The sequence below is a fragment of the Hyperoodon ampullatus genome (genome assembly GCF_949752795.1).
Source record: "Hyperoodon ampullatus genome assembly, chromosome: 2".
In the NCBI taxonomy this organism is placed as follows: Eukaryota; Metazoa; Chordata; class Mammalia; order Artiodactyla; family Ziphiidae; genus Hyperoodon; species Hyperoodon ampullatus.
Genome location: NC_136915.1, coordinates 179,903,887 through 179,918,289, shown reverse-complemented (window position 1 = coordinate 179,918,289; position 14,403 = coordinate 179,903,887).

Here is a 14,403-nt window from a genome sequence, read left to right as displayed (position 1 = left end):
CCACAACAGTGAGAGGCCCGCGTACTGGAAAAAAAAAAAAGTCAAACACAGAGTTACCATATGACCCACCTAATTCCATCCTAGCTTATCCTCAAGTGAATTGAAAACAAACAGTCTCACAAAACTTGTACGGGAATATTCATAGCATGAATAATAGCTCAAAGTGGAAACTGATGCATGGATAAACAAAATGTGGTACATACATTTATACAAGAAGGAATGAGGTGCTGACACAGGCTGTAACGTGGATGAACCCTGAGAACATTTCACTAAGTGAAAGACACCAAACACAAAAAGCCACATGCTGTATGATCCCTATTACATAAAGTGTGCAGAATAGGCAAATCCATGAAGACAGGAAGCAGATGAGTGGTTCTCCGGGGAGGCGAGGGCGGGGGAGGAGTTGGAGCTGACTCCTGACAGGTATGGAGTTTCTGCAGTGATGGAAATGTTCCGGAATGAGATAGAGGTGATGATTGCACAATACTGTGAAGTCTCTAAAGCCGACTGAACGGTACACTTTAAAACAGTGAAATTCATGGTATGTGAATCGCATCTCAATTTCAAAAAAGAACATGGCAATGCTTGCTACTCAAGTGTTGTACCGTAAATCATACCTAAGCCGTTATTTTCCAGTCATACTAAGGATGTTCAAGACTTTGGCAGGTTAAATAAATAAATGCATAAGTACATAAGTACATACATACAGACATACATAAAATGAAAGAGGGCCTGGGAAATAGAGGTTATTTTGTGACTAATTGTGGGTGAGGAGACACCTTGCTTATTTTCTTCTTGGGGGACTAAGGGACATTGGAGAGACACGGCAACAGGTAGTTACGATAGAGGGGCCGTGTTTTGGAAAGGACAGCCCCAATCAAGGAGATTCTCTTCTCTTCCCAGACAATCGTATCCTGCTACAGCCTCATCCTTCACCCCAAGAAGAGCACGTGCTGCTCAGATGAAAAGCAAATCTCCCCGCAGCAGCCAAAGAAAACAAACACAGAGGAAAAGCGACTGAAAACTGGGAGAGGAAGCAGGATTCTGCATCCTGGCTGATAACATCCTCACAATCAAAGGTGCAAAGGCACGCAGCCACGGCCATTGGAAGAGGTTGGCCAGAGGAGAGAAGGTCCTGTCCCTCAGGATCACTGGCCCAAGCCCCTCCACTTTTGCCTTTGATATCAATGGAATATTAGTGCCCTTCCCGGTGAGGCCTGGTGAATTCCTTGGATCATCTATTTATTCACCAAATATAAACTGAGATTCTACTGTGCCCAAGGTTCACAGGTAGGCACGCAATCCTAGCACCGACAACGGAAGGCCACCTCACAATGAGGAAGTCGGCTGTGATGGACACATCTCAGATTTCTCTGGTCTGTCCATTCCTTGCTCCGTATCTCCAGCCACATATTCTTGCTACCCTGGCTTTGTCCAGGGCCTTTGTCTCTCCACCAAAGGGAAAGTGTGAGGAGGCAATCGCGGTGAGGCACCTGCTGGCTGGGTGCTCTTAGGCGAGACAAAGGATTCTCTGTCTCACTGGTACAGAGATAGGCACCGTATCCTATTTCTGACACGGGATTGCTGTGAGGACCAAATAACATTCTGTCTCTGACAGAACTGTATTGACTGCAAAGTATTATTCAAGGGACAAGGGTAACATAAAGTGTGCTTTGTTTCTCCACCTTCTATTTCAAAATACTTGGCTTGCAAGTAACTCTGATCCTGACTTTTCACTGAGTTGCCTCAAGGGAAGTTGTGCATTAAGACTTACTCTCCAGGAAGGAAAGGAGGGCTTCCTTTCGCTGCTGGATAGAATCAGCTCCCAGCACTTCCTCCCTGGCCTTCACTCTTAAACGTTGATCACAGCGCTCTCTGGTGGAAATCAGGAGCAATTGCTCCATAGACCCAGGGCAAACCCAAAGGCTCAGTGGAGTGCGTGGGGTTGAACTCAGGGAGGGCTGGAACTGGGGCCCTACACAGGGGGGTGATGCCTGCAGGGAACAGGCTCCAGTCACGTCCAGCTGACTATTGTCATGCAGAATATAGACCATGCGTTACCAGCTATTTTGATTTTTCAAGACAAGCTAGAAACTTCCTTCTTGAAAAAAACCAAAACCAAAACCAATTGTATAAGCCAAAGAAAACAAGCCGTGGGCGAGAGTTTGGGCCTGCAAACCATCAGGAAGCCTTGATTTCCGTGGAAAAGATGAAAAGTATTTATATTAGTTAATCCCAACATATAAACAAAGAACGGTCTTGGGAATAGAAACATTTTATATAAAATATAAAAATGGCCACTATGAACATATTTGACAAGGAGAAAAAAAAAGAACAAGCTAACTCACTTGCTTCTCACGTTTCCCATTTATATTTGCTTGTCATACGGATTTTTTTTTTTAAACTTCTTATAGTAACCCCCTGAAACTAGGAGATTTCAGTCAAAATTTTGGGAGGAAAAACGCAAAATAGAAAGTTTTCTTTTCATTGTTATTTTTTTTGGCTATTTGGGAAAAAAATAAATTATCATAAAGGTACATATTCACCACCTTCCAGAATATCAATGTCCATGAGGGTGTATTTGAACATTTTGGGAAAGAAATCCATACTCCCCAGTGCAACATGCAAAGCCTGCACAATCTGGCCTCATCCTCCCTGATGGCCTCACCTCCTACTATTTCCCATGCTGCCCTGATCATCATACCAAACTATTTTCCTCCAAGAATATTTCACGCCTTTTCCGAAAATTCTATTTCTCTTCGAGGTGTTCTTCCTCTCTTTTCTATTTTCTAAAGCTCCTAAGCATTCTTCAAAACCCAGTTTACATGTTACTTCCCATTAAAACCCCATTTACAAGATACCTCCCCGAGCCTTCAGGCATAGTATGTTGCCTACCCCCAACCTGTGCTTTCAAAGTTCTAAGCCCATATCTCTAGGATAACAATCACTTTGCTTATGATATAATTATTTGTTTATACATCTTGGACATTGGGAATCTACCCATGGGCTGTGTCTCTGAGGGGATATAAAGTGTTGAAAACACTTCATAGGTTAGAAACTGATAGGATAGGTTTTGCTCACCCAGGGCCTAATATACAGCTAGATTCGTTGTAAGTAGGATAGTTTAAAAATATATTTTAAAATGCTTTTATTTTTGAATAGTTCGAATAAGTAATAATTTTCACTGTTCAAAATGCAAAAGGTATAAATTGTGTACAAGTGAAAAGTTTCCATCCCTCCAGGTTTCCAGCCACCAGTTTCTCTTTTATCAGTAAATGATGTTATTCATCATATATATATCTGGATAAAGTCCACATTCCTTCATACACAGTGTAATTCTTTCTACTACCTGGGCTGGTTTATCTTCCCAAACTTTGCCCCCTATTTTCCAGCCTATGCTGAATTTAGCTCCTCAGAATGCCCTGCTCTCTGTCACCCTCTTCCCTTACCCTCTCTTCATCTAGCAAAATGTTTCTGATCAGTCGGACCTCAGCGTCTCTGTTAGCAGTGGGTGCCAGTGTCCAGTGGGCTCCAAGAACCCCCTCCCCTCCCCTCCTCTAATTCTTCTCCCCTTGTAAACTAATTGCCTATTTACTTATGTGTATCCTCAGCAGGCTCCTGACCCCTTGAGATCTGAGACTAGTCATTATTAAAGACTAAGGACCAACGTCTAGTTCACAGCAGGGCTGGAGTGAAAGTCGCTCTCTCCCCCACTGGACTTCTGAGCCCTCAGCCTCTGGATGTTCTGGGATTCACGTTTGGCAGCTGAGGCATTACTTCCCAGGGTGTCCCGACCACAAACCCCCCTAAGTCTAATGTAATCTGGATGGGTCTCCTCCTTGTAGCCTGAAGGGGAGGTGCCCAGCTAACACACAAGTAACCCTGTGAGCTGGCTGTTCTCCCTGTTCAGTCCCCACTGGGAGGAAGAGGAGGTATTCGTCACACTGATGCACGAGCTTGTGGGCCTGCAGAGCTATTCCTCATTGCCAATGGATAAAAGAGCAGGATGCTTTCATCATCAGTCTCTTCCCTGAGTCCAATCAACTCTTGGACACAGAAAAGTTAGACATTCTGCTTTAAAAGGCTGAAAGGAAGATTTTGAGCCGTGGTGAGTTTGCCTTCATCCCTCTACTCAGTGGGGACTTTATAGACGGACACACAGCTGTGTCGAGGTCATCCACCCACTCCTCCTGCCATCACGGTGCAACTTACAGCTTTCCCTCAAACTTCAACCCCTATCTCAAGGAATGTCAAATTACTCCGTAAATTGTAAAGTCCTGTAAAATGCAAGGTGTTATGATCATTACCATTATTACTATTTAAACTAGCATTTTATTTACTTAATTTTCAAATTCAGAAGTCTCCTTAATTTTTATGCTCACTTTACGTAGCTGCTGCTTCTTTTATTTTACTTTTTTCTTTTCACGATCACTTTTTTTTTTTTTTTTTTTTTTTTTGCGGTATGCGGGCCTCTCACTGTTGTGGCCTCTCCCGTTGTGGAGCACAGGCTCCGGACGCGCAGGCCCAGCGGCCATGGCTCACGGGCCCAGCCGCTCCGCGGCACATGGGATCCTCCCAGACCGGGGCACGAACCCGTATCCCCTGCATCGGCAGGCGGACTCTCAACCACTGCGCCACCAGGGAGGCCCTCACGATCACTTTTTTTAAGGGGACCTTTGATTAAAGTTTGGCCTTACAGACTTTTGAATTGCATTCTTTAATGTATTGTTTTTCTTTTTAAGTACTTCAGCTGTTTGACTTACAAACAGACCTTCCCAAGTATTTCAATAGCTCTTGTAATCTAATAAATTAAACTTATAAACATGGAAGTGCTTAGGTTCCTTTAAACTTCCCAATACTGTTTAGAGTCTTAGGATATTTTGAAAGTTATGACATTTGGTCATTAAAAAAATCTAAATTAAGTAAGCAATTACATAATTTAAGTTGGAATCTCTAGTATTCCCAACTATTCTGTAATACATTAAGCTCTCTTAAATTCTACAAATACTTACAATACCTACTATGCAAGGATCATTCCTATATTTAACATTAATATAGTAACTTTTACTTCTATATTATCTCTGTAGTTACTTCTAAATCTTACCGTTATTTCATTGAGTAATTTTGGATTATGGAGTTATTATCAAAGGTGGATGAGATTTTAAGTTGAATAAAGACTTTGGTGGGGGACTTCCCTGGCGGTCCAGTGGTTAAGGCTCTGTGCTCCCAATTCAGGGGCCCTGGGTTCAATCCCTGGCTGGAGAACTAGATCCTGCATGTATGCTGCACTACGAGTTCGCATGCCGCAACTAAAGATCCTGTGTGCCGCAACTAAGACCCAGTGCAGCCAAAAATAAATAAATATTGTAAAAAAAAAGACTCTGGTGGGATGGGGGTTCTGAAGCTACAGATACCCCAAAATATTTTTCTTATCCCTGGATACTACTCTTTTATCAGCTATTATGCCAAGCAGGAACTTCAAGTTCATGTCCTATTAATGGGGTGGCCCTACCCCTATTCCACAGTGTTCTACTGATGAATATGCAATCACAGCCAGGTTGATACAGCACTTACTGAGTTCAAACAATCAAGGTACTGCTTGATTCCATTTTGCATTCTTTTCAAATTCTTCCTCATTAGCTGGGCCACACATCTTGCGGATGTTTAAATGCACCCTTCTTTATTTAATTTATGTATGTGGCTCACTCTGCGGTCACAGTTTTAACGTCATTCCAAGACCAGCAAGATCCAAGCACAGCACCAACACCTTGTTCCAAACTTAAAGAGAAGATGAAACTGGTCTCTGGGAGAGCGTGTTACCCAAAGTCTGGAAACTCACTTGAGATAAACATTAAAACAGAGCCATTGGTGAGGGGGCAAACATACACTTCTCTTCCCGCAATCAGATGTCTAGAAAGAAACCATTATGAGCATCAGATAAATGAAATGTTATCAGAATTAGATGACATAAATTCTATTAATATATTAATATATCTATGTTTGGATATACATTAAAAGAAGTTGCAATTCTCTTCTGCAACCATAATAATAATGCTTTCTTATCCATTAAGATTGGAACCAACTATGACCCCATACATTGTATCCCTGGTTTAATTTTTCATCAGATTTTGGGTCTGAGGAGTAGTCGGTGCTCAGGTTATTGTTGCAGATGCTGGACTGGCTAGAATGGTGGTTAGTAATGCAGTACAGCACACGCTTCTCTGAAGAACTTCTAGGCTCAGCCTGGAAGGATTTATTCTATAGTCTCAGCTGAGGAAGGGTAAGTCTGAAACAGAAAAATGGGAAAGGTCTCAACACTCAAAAAATAAACAAACAAAAGATTTGGACGTTGGGGATTGAAGCCTGACTGTATTACGATGGTGCGGTGCGATGGTGGCAGTGTGCAACAAGAAGTTAAGTTGTAGCAATGTCAACATCATATTATCATGCAATGATGCCTAGAAGCTGGGTGGGGAGGAGCCTCCTAATATTCCATCTCCTAAGGGAACAGTGTGGGAGAGGGGAGAGGTCAAAGTGCATGTGGAACAGGACATCTGTTCTGCAGTGTAGGCCAAATATACCTCTAGCCTCTAATCCACCATTCATTTCTCAGTAGTAGTTAAGACTTGGAAAACAAGGGTTATATTTCTGCTATTATTGGATACAATAAATAGAAATTAAACAATGACACTCAGAGAATGTTCAGCTTCTTACTCCCCAGCATTAAATTCTAAGAGTGAGGGTTAATACAGGTTGGGTGCTCTGAGGACACAGGAAGTGGTCATCACTAGGTACCCAGCTCCAGCACTTGCTGGGGCCATTAATGGTCTTCTCAGGATCCCAGCACCGTCCCACCTGTGGGAACAGGGGAGCCAGAATATATCTCTACTAAGTATTTAGTGTTCTTGATCCTGAATGTCTGTGATTTAATTCAGATAACTGGAACAAACTGTGACTGTTTTCCTGAAGGGGAAAATCAGATTCATTCATTTCTGACCTCCAAAGTTTACTAGCTAACATATCTGGACCATTTGTTTAAAAGTCTTCAGATAAGCAAGGGGAAGAGTCTAGAATGATCTATAGGTAGTGGATTAGAGTTGGAGACATCAGTATGAACTCATGTTCAGCTTAATAAAGATACAGCTAGCTATCTATAGAAATATTTATAGATATGTGCATACATGGGTTTAGTACACACACATGTACTTCCTTGTTCTGTCAGCTGGAAATCTTAAAATTCACTTAGTAGATTCGTTGCTGGTAGTGGTATTGTATAACTTAAATCTATTTTGTGTGCCTTGTAGAATATAATGATGTTGTTGGGGACCATGTTCTCATTGTGGAAGAAATGGGACAGGATATGGAGTGGAGAAAGATAAGAAATTACCCTGTGGTATAAAGTTTATAATTCCTATTTCTGCCCACTGAATGGACCTAGAAGCAACCCAATAGCAGTGAGAACACCTATAGTTCAGATCTTGGTTTCTAAATACCATTCTCTCTAAAAGGAACCAGATCTCCTTGAAGAAAAGGTTAATTCAAGGGTTGGGACAAGGAATGTTAAAAGTGAGCCTACAGTATCTTATACTAGAAAACAGAAAGTGCTCAAAGATTAATGAGATCAAGGATCCATATTGAAAGGTCTTTCATTGGTCAAACTTGGTCAAGTTGAGCATCAAAAATATGAATGGAGCTTCAAAAATAATCCATGAATCCATAATGCTACCAGAAATAAATGTGGGGGAGGAGAGCTCTTATTTACAGAAAAATAAAAAAGCCAGGTAATAAGTGTAGAAGTGATAGTATTTTTAAAACCACCATTTTATAACCATAAACACAATAATTGTTACAGGCAAGGATCATCAGTGGAGGCTAAAACACTTGAGTGAAGTTTTGTTGTAAAACAAAAAATTCAGATAACCTCAAAATGTCAAGGCACAGATTACTTCTTAATTACAATGGACATCACCTTAATAATGTGACCAAACTTAGCATCCTCATAATTGGATTAACTGACATTAGATGTCTCCTCGTATGATGCAGGGGATAGTGCAAAATGTCACCTGTACATTATTCTTACTAAATGTTTTACCTGAATCTAATCATGAAGGAACAATCACACCAATGTAGATTATGGAACTTTTTACAAGAGAATAATTTGGACTCTTCAAAAACATCAATGTCATAATAGACTTCCACCTGCTCCCCCCACCAAAAAAAATGGACAGAGGGAGAGGGAGAGAGACACACACATGCAGAGAGACAGAGAGAGAGAGAGAGAGAGAGAGAGAGGAGAAGGTGGTGACTATTCTAGATTAAAGGAGACTAAAGACACATGACAACCAAAAGCAGTGTATAATCGATCATTGATCCTGAATTTTAAAAAAAGCTATAAAAGAGTCCAGTAATAATTGGAGAAAGTTGAATATGGGCTGCATATAAGATAATATTATATTAATGTCAAATTTCTTGGGTGTGATGATGGTTTTGTGTTTATGTAGCAGCATGTTCTTATTCTTAGGAGATACTTAGTTAGATACTTCAAAGTGAGTGTCTTGATGCCTGCAACCTACTTTCAACCGTTTCAGGAAATATACGTACATAGATGGAGGGGGAAAGAAATAAAGAGAAACAAATGTGGCAAAAGTTAACCATTTATAAATTTAGATGAAGGAGGTATAGATGTTTGTTGCATTATACTTCTAACTTTTCTGTAGGTTTGAAATATTTATGCATTATAAATTGGAATAAAAAAGACAGAGTAGATCATCAGAGATAGTGCAACTAAGGGAAGAGAGAGAAGTGTTCTCAGGGTGCATGGTGCCTTGGTAAGAAACAGTCTGGGGCATGAGGATGGAAACCAGGTTGTGAGGGGTCATAAGTGAGGGTTGAGAAAGTGTTTATAGACGGTGTCTACAGACAACCCATTTAAGAGTGTGATTGTAAAGAGGAGGAGACGGGGTAGGTCAGGGAAGGTTTTTAAAAGATGAAAATTACTTTAGTGTGTTTAAATGCTGGAAGGAACTAAGTCAGTGAGAGGAGGTTGAAGCCTCCAGAGGGAAAGGTGATCTTGTGCTGGTTGGTGAGTCAGTAGATCCCAGGTCAGGAGCAGGATCCCACGCACCAAAGGCTGAATGAGCCTCAGGCAGCAGGGGAGATGTGTGACCCAATGAACAGGAGGAGAGGAAGAAGGGTGCGCAAATGGGGGTGCGTGAGAGCGTGTACATTTAGGGGCTGGGGATTGAGGGAGTCATGTCTGATGCCTTCTATTGCTCTGTGAATTTGGAGGCCAGGTCATCTACTCAGAGTGAGTCGGGGAGGCAGAGGGAGGAGGATCTGAGTGGAGTGGATAGTGATGAGCCTGAGAAATCACCAAGGAGAAAACATGGTGTCCCTAGGAACCGTTCAGTGAGCCTCCTTTCCTGTGCACATCTCCCATTTCTAATTTCTCAGGAGATCTAATTTGTTGTTATCCAATATGGATTTTTCTTATTCAATAAGGTTTTGAGACAAGTCACTTCACAGATGGTTGGTTCCCTTATTGTTACTTCTGGTTTCGTAGCCAGGGTAGGAAAGGTGATTCCTTCATCCCAGAAGGCAAGTGTAATAGCACATTTGTACAGAAATAACTCCAAGGGGGCCTTTTCTCAGAAAGGGGCTGTGAGTGTGGCACCAGCAGTGGTAGCGATCACTAGCATCATCATTTTCAAATGCCCTCTTCTTGCTGGGAACAGATAGACTCTACTTCCTCCTGTCCTGAACAGCCTTCACACTCTCAATTCTCTATACCTCTCTACACACGTGGCTGTGGGATTGGCTTTTGGCTCATGGATGTGAGTAGAAGAATGTGCACCACTTCAGGGATCAGCCCAGTATGAAACCTCCCATGAAAGAGCCTTGCTCACTTTCTCCTCTCACTGACTGAATGGAAGGTAGGTAGAGCAACAACCCTGAAGGAGCCTGGGTCCTTGAATGACTGGCTCCATTGTTGGTCTGCACTGAACTGGGATTAAGTGAGGAATAAACTTTTACTTTGTTAGGCTGTTGAGATTTTGAGATGGTTACAACCTTTTAGATTTTACACTCATCAGATTTCTTATGTGAATTGAAGGTTGATTATCATCACATTCTGATAATCTTATTTGTACATCTCCCCAGGAGAGATATACTGCTGAGTGGCCCTACGAATTCTGTTGGTTGCTGGGGATCCACACTCCTGATAAAGGCCTGGCTATGCAAGAGCAATATTTGTCTTTTAAACGCCTTTTTTTCCCCCTCTGCTTCCTGTGTTGGTACTCTAATCAACTGAGTTATTTAGATATATCAGTGCCTCTAGGCAGACAGTGATGTCGTATGAAGCAGAAGTTGTCCCCAAACTGACGAATTAGGGGGGAAGAGTCAAAACTCTGCGTCACATATGCTAAAAGTGTATTTTTATAAATTTACAAAAGTCTCTTATCAATCAACAAGGAAAATACAGGGAAGACAATCAATCTCTGAACTCAACAGGGAAAAGAAAAGCAAATAGCCATTAAGATTAATAGATCCTCCCCTCCTATCACCTCCCACAAATTCTAGAGATGAAGATGCTATAGGGCTGCTATCGTACACATTACTGCGAAAGAATTTCCCTGCTCCCCTGAAATCACCCCCACCCTGAGCTGTGGTGAAATGGCGATCAGGGCAGGCTAGGTGCCAGGTAATGGTGGGTGAGGGTAGCAGAGACCTGGCACTCACCATGGCAAGGTTCCTCACTTGTTTGTCTGTTAGAACAAATGCCAGCTAGCATGGATTTAGGAAATACAGAATTTTGAGCTGATATCTTAGAGGTCTATAGCCATTATTTTACAGTTGAGGACATGGAGGCCCAGAGGGTTCAAGTTACCTGTCCTGGTAACTATTTCTTCTTCCATGTCCCACATATAAGTCACACTCACTGTTCACAACAGAGCTCGTCATCTTTCTCCCCCATTAACTTCTTCTCCTGAATTCTTTACCTCAGAGAATGACACCTCCCACAGGTACCCAGACAGCTACGTCAGAGAGCTGGGAGTCACCGTGGACTCCTTCTCTCTCTCAATCACAGTGTTCATCTGTCACCATCTCTTGCTATCGTCTCCTATCTCTCCTATCCACAGCCCTGACTCCATCTTTTTTTTTTTTGGCTGTGCCACAAGGCTTCTGGGATCTTAGTTTCCCAATCAGGGATGGAACCCCGGACCCCAGCAGTGGAAGCGCAGAGTCCTAACCGCTGGACCGCCAGGGAAGTCCCCCCATCTCCATCTCCATTATTGTTTTTCCCTGTTTCTGGATTACTTCAGCCTGATCTAGGGCATTAGCCTCTCATTTAACCACCTTTGGCATTATTCCTTCCCAGAGCAGCCAAAGTGACCTTCTAACACCCAAGTCTGATCACACCTCACTGCTGTTCTGAATCCGGAGGTGTCTCCACATTAAGATGAGACAGGTGCGGGGCTTCCCTGGTGGCGCAGTGGTTGGGAGTCCGCCTGCCGATGCAGGGGACGCGGGTTCCTGCCCCGGTCCGGGAAGATCCCACATGCCGCGGAGCGGCTAGGCCCGTGAGCCGTGGCTGCTGAGCCTGCGCGTCTGGAGCCTGTGCTCCACAACGGGAGAGGCCACAACAGTGAGAGGCCCATGTACCGCAAAAAAAAAAAAAAAAAAAGATGAGACAGGTGCATCTGTGGTCTGGCCCCGCACACCTGTCTTGTCTCAACTCCCCCTACCGCTTGCATACACAGGTACGTTCTAATAAAGCTGGATTGCTAGTGGCTGTCCAAACATGTCACATCCTCTTGTTCCTTCAGTCCACGTTGTATGTGCACCTTTGGCCCAGGATCCTCTCCTCGGGCCCCTTCTCAAAGCCCTTTTGTTCAAGTCTCAGCTCAAAATCTCCTTCTTCTGAAGACACCACTGTCCTGAGATTTCCCTGCTTTTTCATCTCACTTGCACGGCACCTTGAGCGTGCCTGCCCTCCAACATTGTCCTCCCAGTCCATCTTCCAGGGGCTCTGTAAGCTCCTGAACAATAGGGAAGCTTCTTCTAAACATTAAATCCCCAGGGTCAATCTAGGGGGAATGATCAATAAATGCGTGTGGAAAGGAACAGATACTTAATCAACGAGATGTTTCTCCTATCTGTTCCTCCTCACTGCCCGTGAGGAGGATGGGCTTATAAGGACCTCGTGCTGATGGTAAACTCATGGGGTCTAGTGTCTGGAGAGGCGAAGGGATCCAGGTGCAAGTTTAAATACACACCTCATTCACCACACTACACTTGAAAAAGAAGTCCAAGTCTTGGCCGCTGAGTATGACGAGAATGTGTGCTCACTGAAGAGACAGCAGTCCACTGGCCTGGGATTTCAAACAGGGCCCGTTTGCAGGGAGATTTTGACTTTCACTTTGCACGAGGAGCTGCGGAAGGGAGCTTGGCTCTGGCTTCCGGCCCTTCTCTGCTCTCCTCCCAGCCTGGAGGGCGGCCCTCTTCTCCAGAGGATGACCAATCAGGACTGTGGGAGGTTCCCACTGGTTGCCTCCATAAACTCTAGAACGATGCGGCAGGTTAAGGGACAATCTTTGAAAAATAAACAAAATAAACAAATGGCCTCAAAGCTTAACTTCTCTAAGAAAATCCACCGTTTACCAAAGAGCTTGTGTGAATGGAGCTGGTAAGGAGAAACAAAGCTGTACTTTAGTAAAAAACAGATTTTATGCAGTAACTACTGATGAGCAGAGGAAAGAACTGAGCTCCCGCCCCGTGAATGCAGAGGTGACTGGGTTTTAAAGGGTGAATGAGGCCAGGGGGGCTCAGGTGAATGCTGACAAGGGTGGGGCAGTGGACCCGAGGTCGGGCCAGCGGTACTGATTACAGTTCAAAGGCATGGCTCTCAGGTCCTTGAGAAAAACACTTCTGAGTTGTAGGAGGTTCATACACATCTGGAAGGGACAAAGCGAGGGCTCACAATGGTAAACCCTTCTGAGTAAGTGCTCTAAGTGAGACAGGCTGGGACCTGGGACCCTTTGCTGCAGTGCTTGCACCTGGACAAACATCTCCTCCAGCGACAAAATACGAAGAAATTATAAGAGACTAAAAATAACTGCGTGCCTGCGCAATTGGGGCAAATTATGAACAAGATACAAAACGACCAAAAACCCAGCAAAAGCAGGGGACCGCACATGCCCCCGGCACACAGCACCACCAAGGGGGTGGGCCGATGACCTCAGCCACGCCTCCAGCCCTACCCCCGGACCCGCCCCTACACTCACCCCACTCAGGGAGTAAGCAAGGGAACCTGTTACTTGTTTTCGCTCTCTGGTGCTGCAGCTCAAGTCTCAAGAGAACCTTGCCCGAATTTCTTGCCTGGCCTCTTATCAATTTCTATCGATTAAGGAGGTCAAGAACAAAGGTCCGTAACGGAAGGAAAGGGGGTGAGAGGCCGGTCCTGGATGTTGGCTGGAACAGTGAAATCTCCCGGCAGCAGGGAGCTTTCTCAGACAGGCATTTTAATGGGGAGCTAGGGTCATCCTTGGGACTTGGCCTTAGGCGTCAAGAAGCCATGCTCATATATGGAATCTTAAAAAAAAAAAAAAAATTGGTACTGATGAACCTAGTGGCAGGGCAGGAATAAAGACATAGACATAGAGAATGGACTTGAGGACACGGGGGTGGGGGAGGGAGGTGGGAGGAGGGGAAGGCTGGGGCGAAATGAGAGTAGCATCGACATACACACACGACCAAATGTAAAATAGAGAGCTAGTGGGAAGCAGCCGCATAGCACAGGGAGATCAGGCCCGTGCTTTGCGGTGACCTAGAGGGGTGGGATAGGGAGGGTGGGAGGGAGGTTCAAGAGGGAGGGGGTATGGAGATATACAGGTATGCACATGGCTGATTCACTTTGTTGTACAACAGAAACTAACACAGCATTGTGAAGCAATTATACTCCAATAAAGATGTATTAAAAAAAAAGAAGAAGAAGCCACTCTCGAGTTTGTTCAGAGTGCATAAGTTTCCACGGAGCAGGTTATGGACCGAAAGTTGTGCAGTTCTCAGAGCGATCTGCCAGTAGGAGCTCCTAAACACTTAAAATCACCCATTCTGCAATCTACCATCCACTTGCACTGTTCCCTGCTCTGCAATCACGCAACAAAGTGGGCAGTACAGGGGGCGAAGGGGCAGTGGAGAGCCGGGGAGCGTGAGGGCGGATGGGGAGTTACGGCTGAGTCGCAGGGCCCCGGGAAGGGGGAGAAATAAAGCGAAAGTGACCGTTCCAGAGGCAGCGGGCAGCCAGGCCTCTGGTGTGGGGCCTCCCGAACCGCCCCCAAGGGCACCTGAGCATCGCAGTTCGCTTTCGGCTTCGCTTCTCTAGGCCACTGCCTGGTCCTTGGC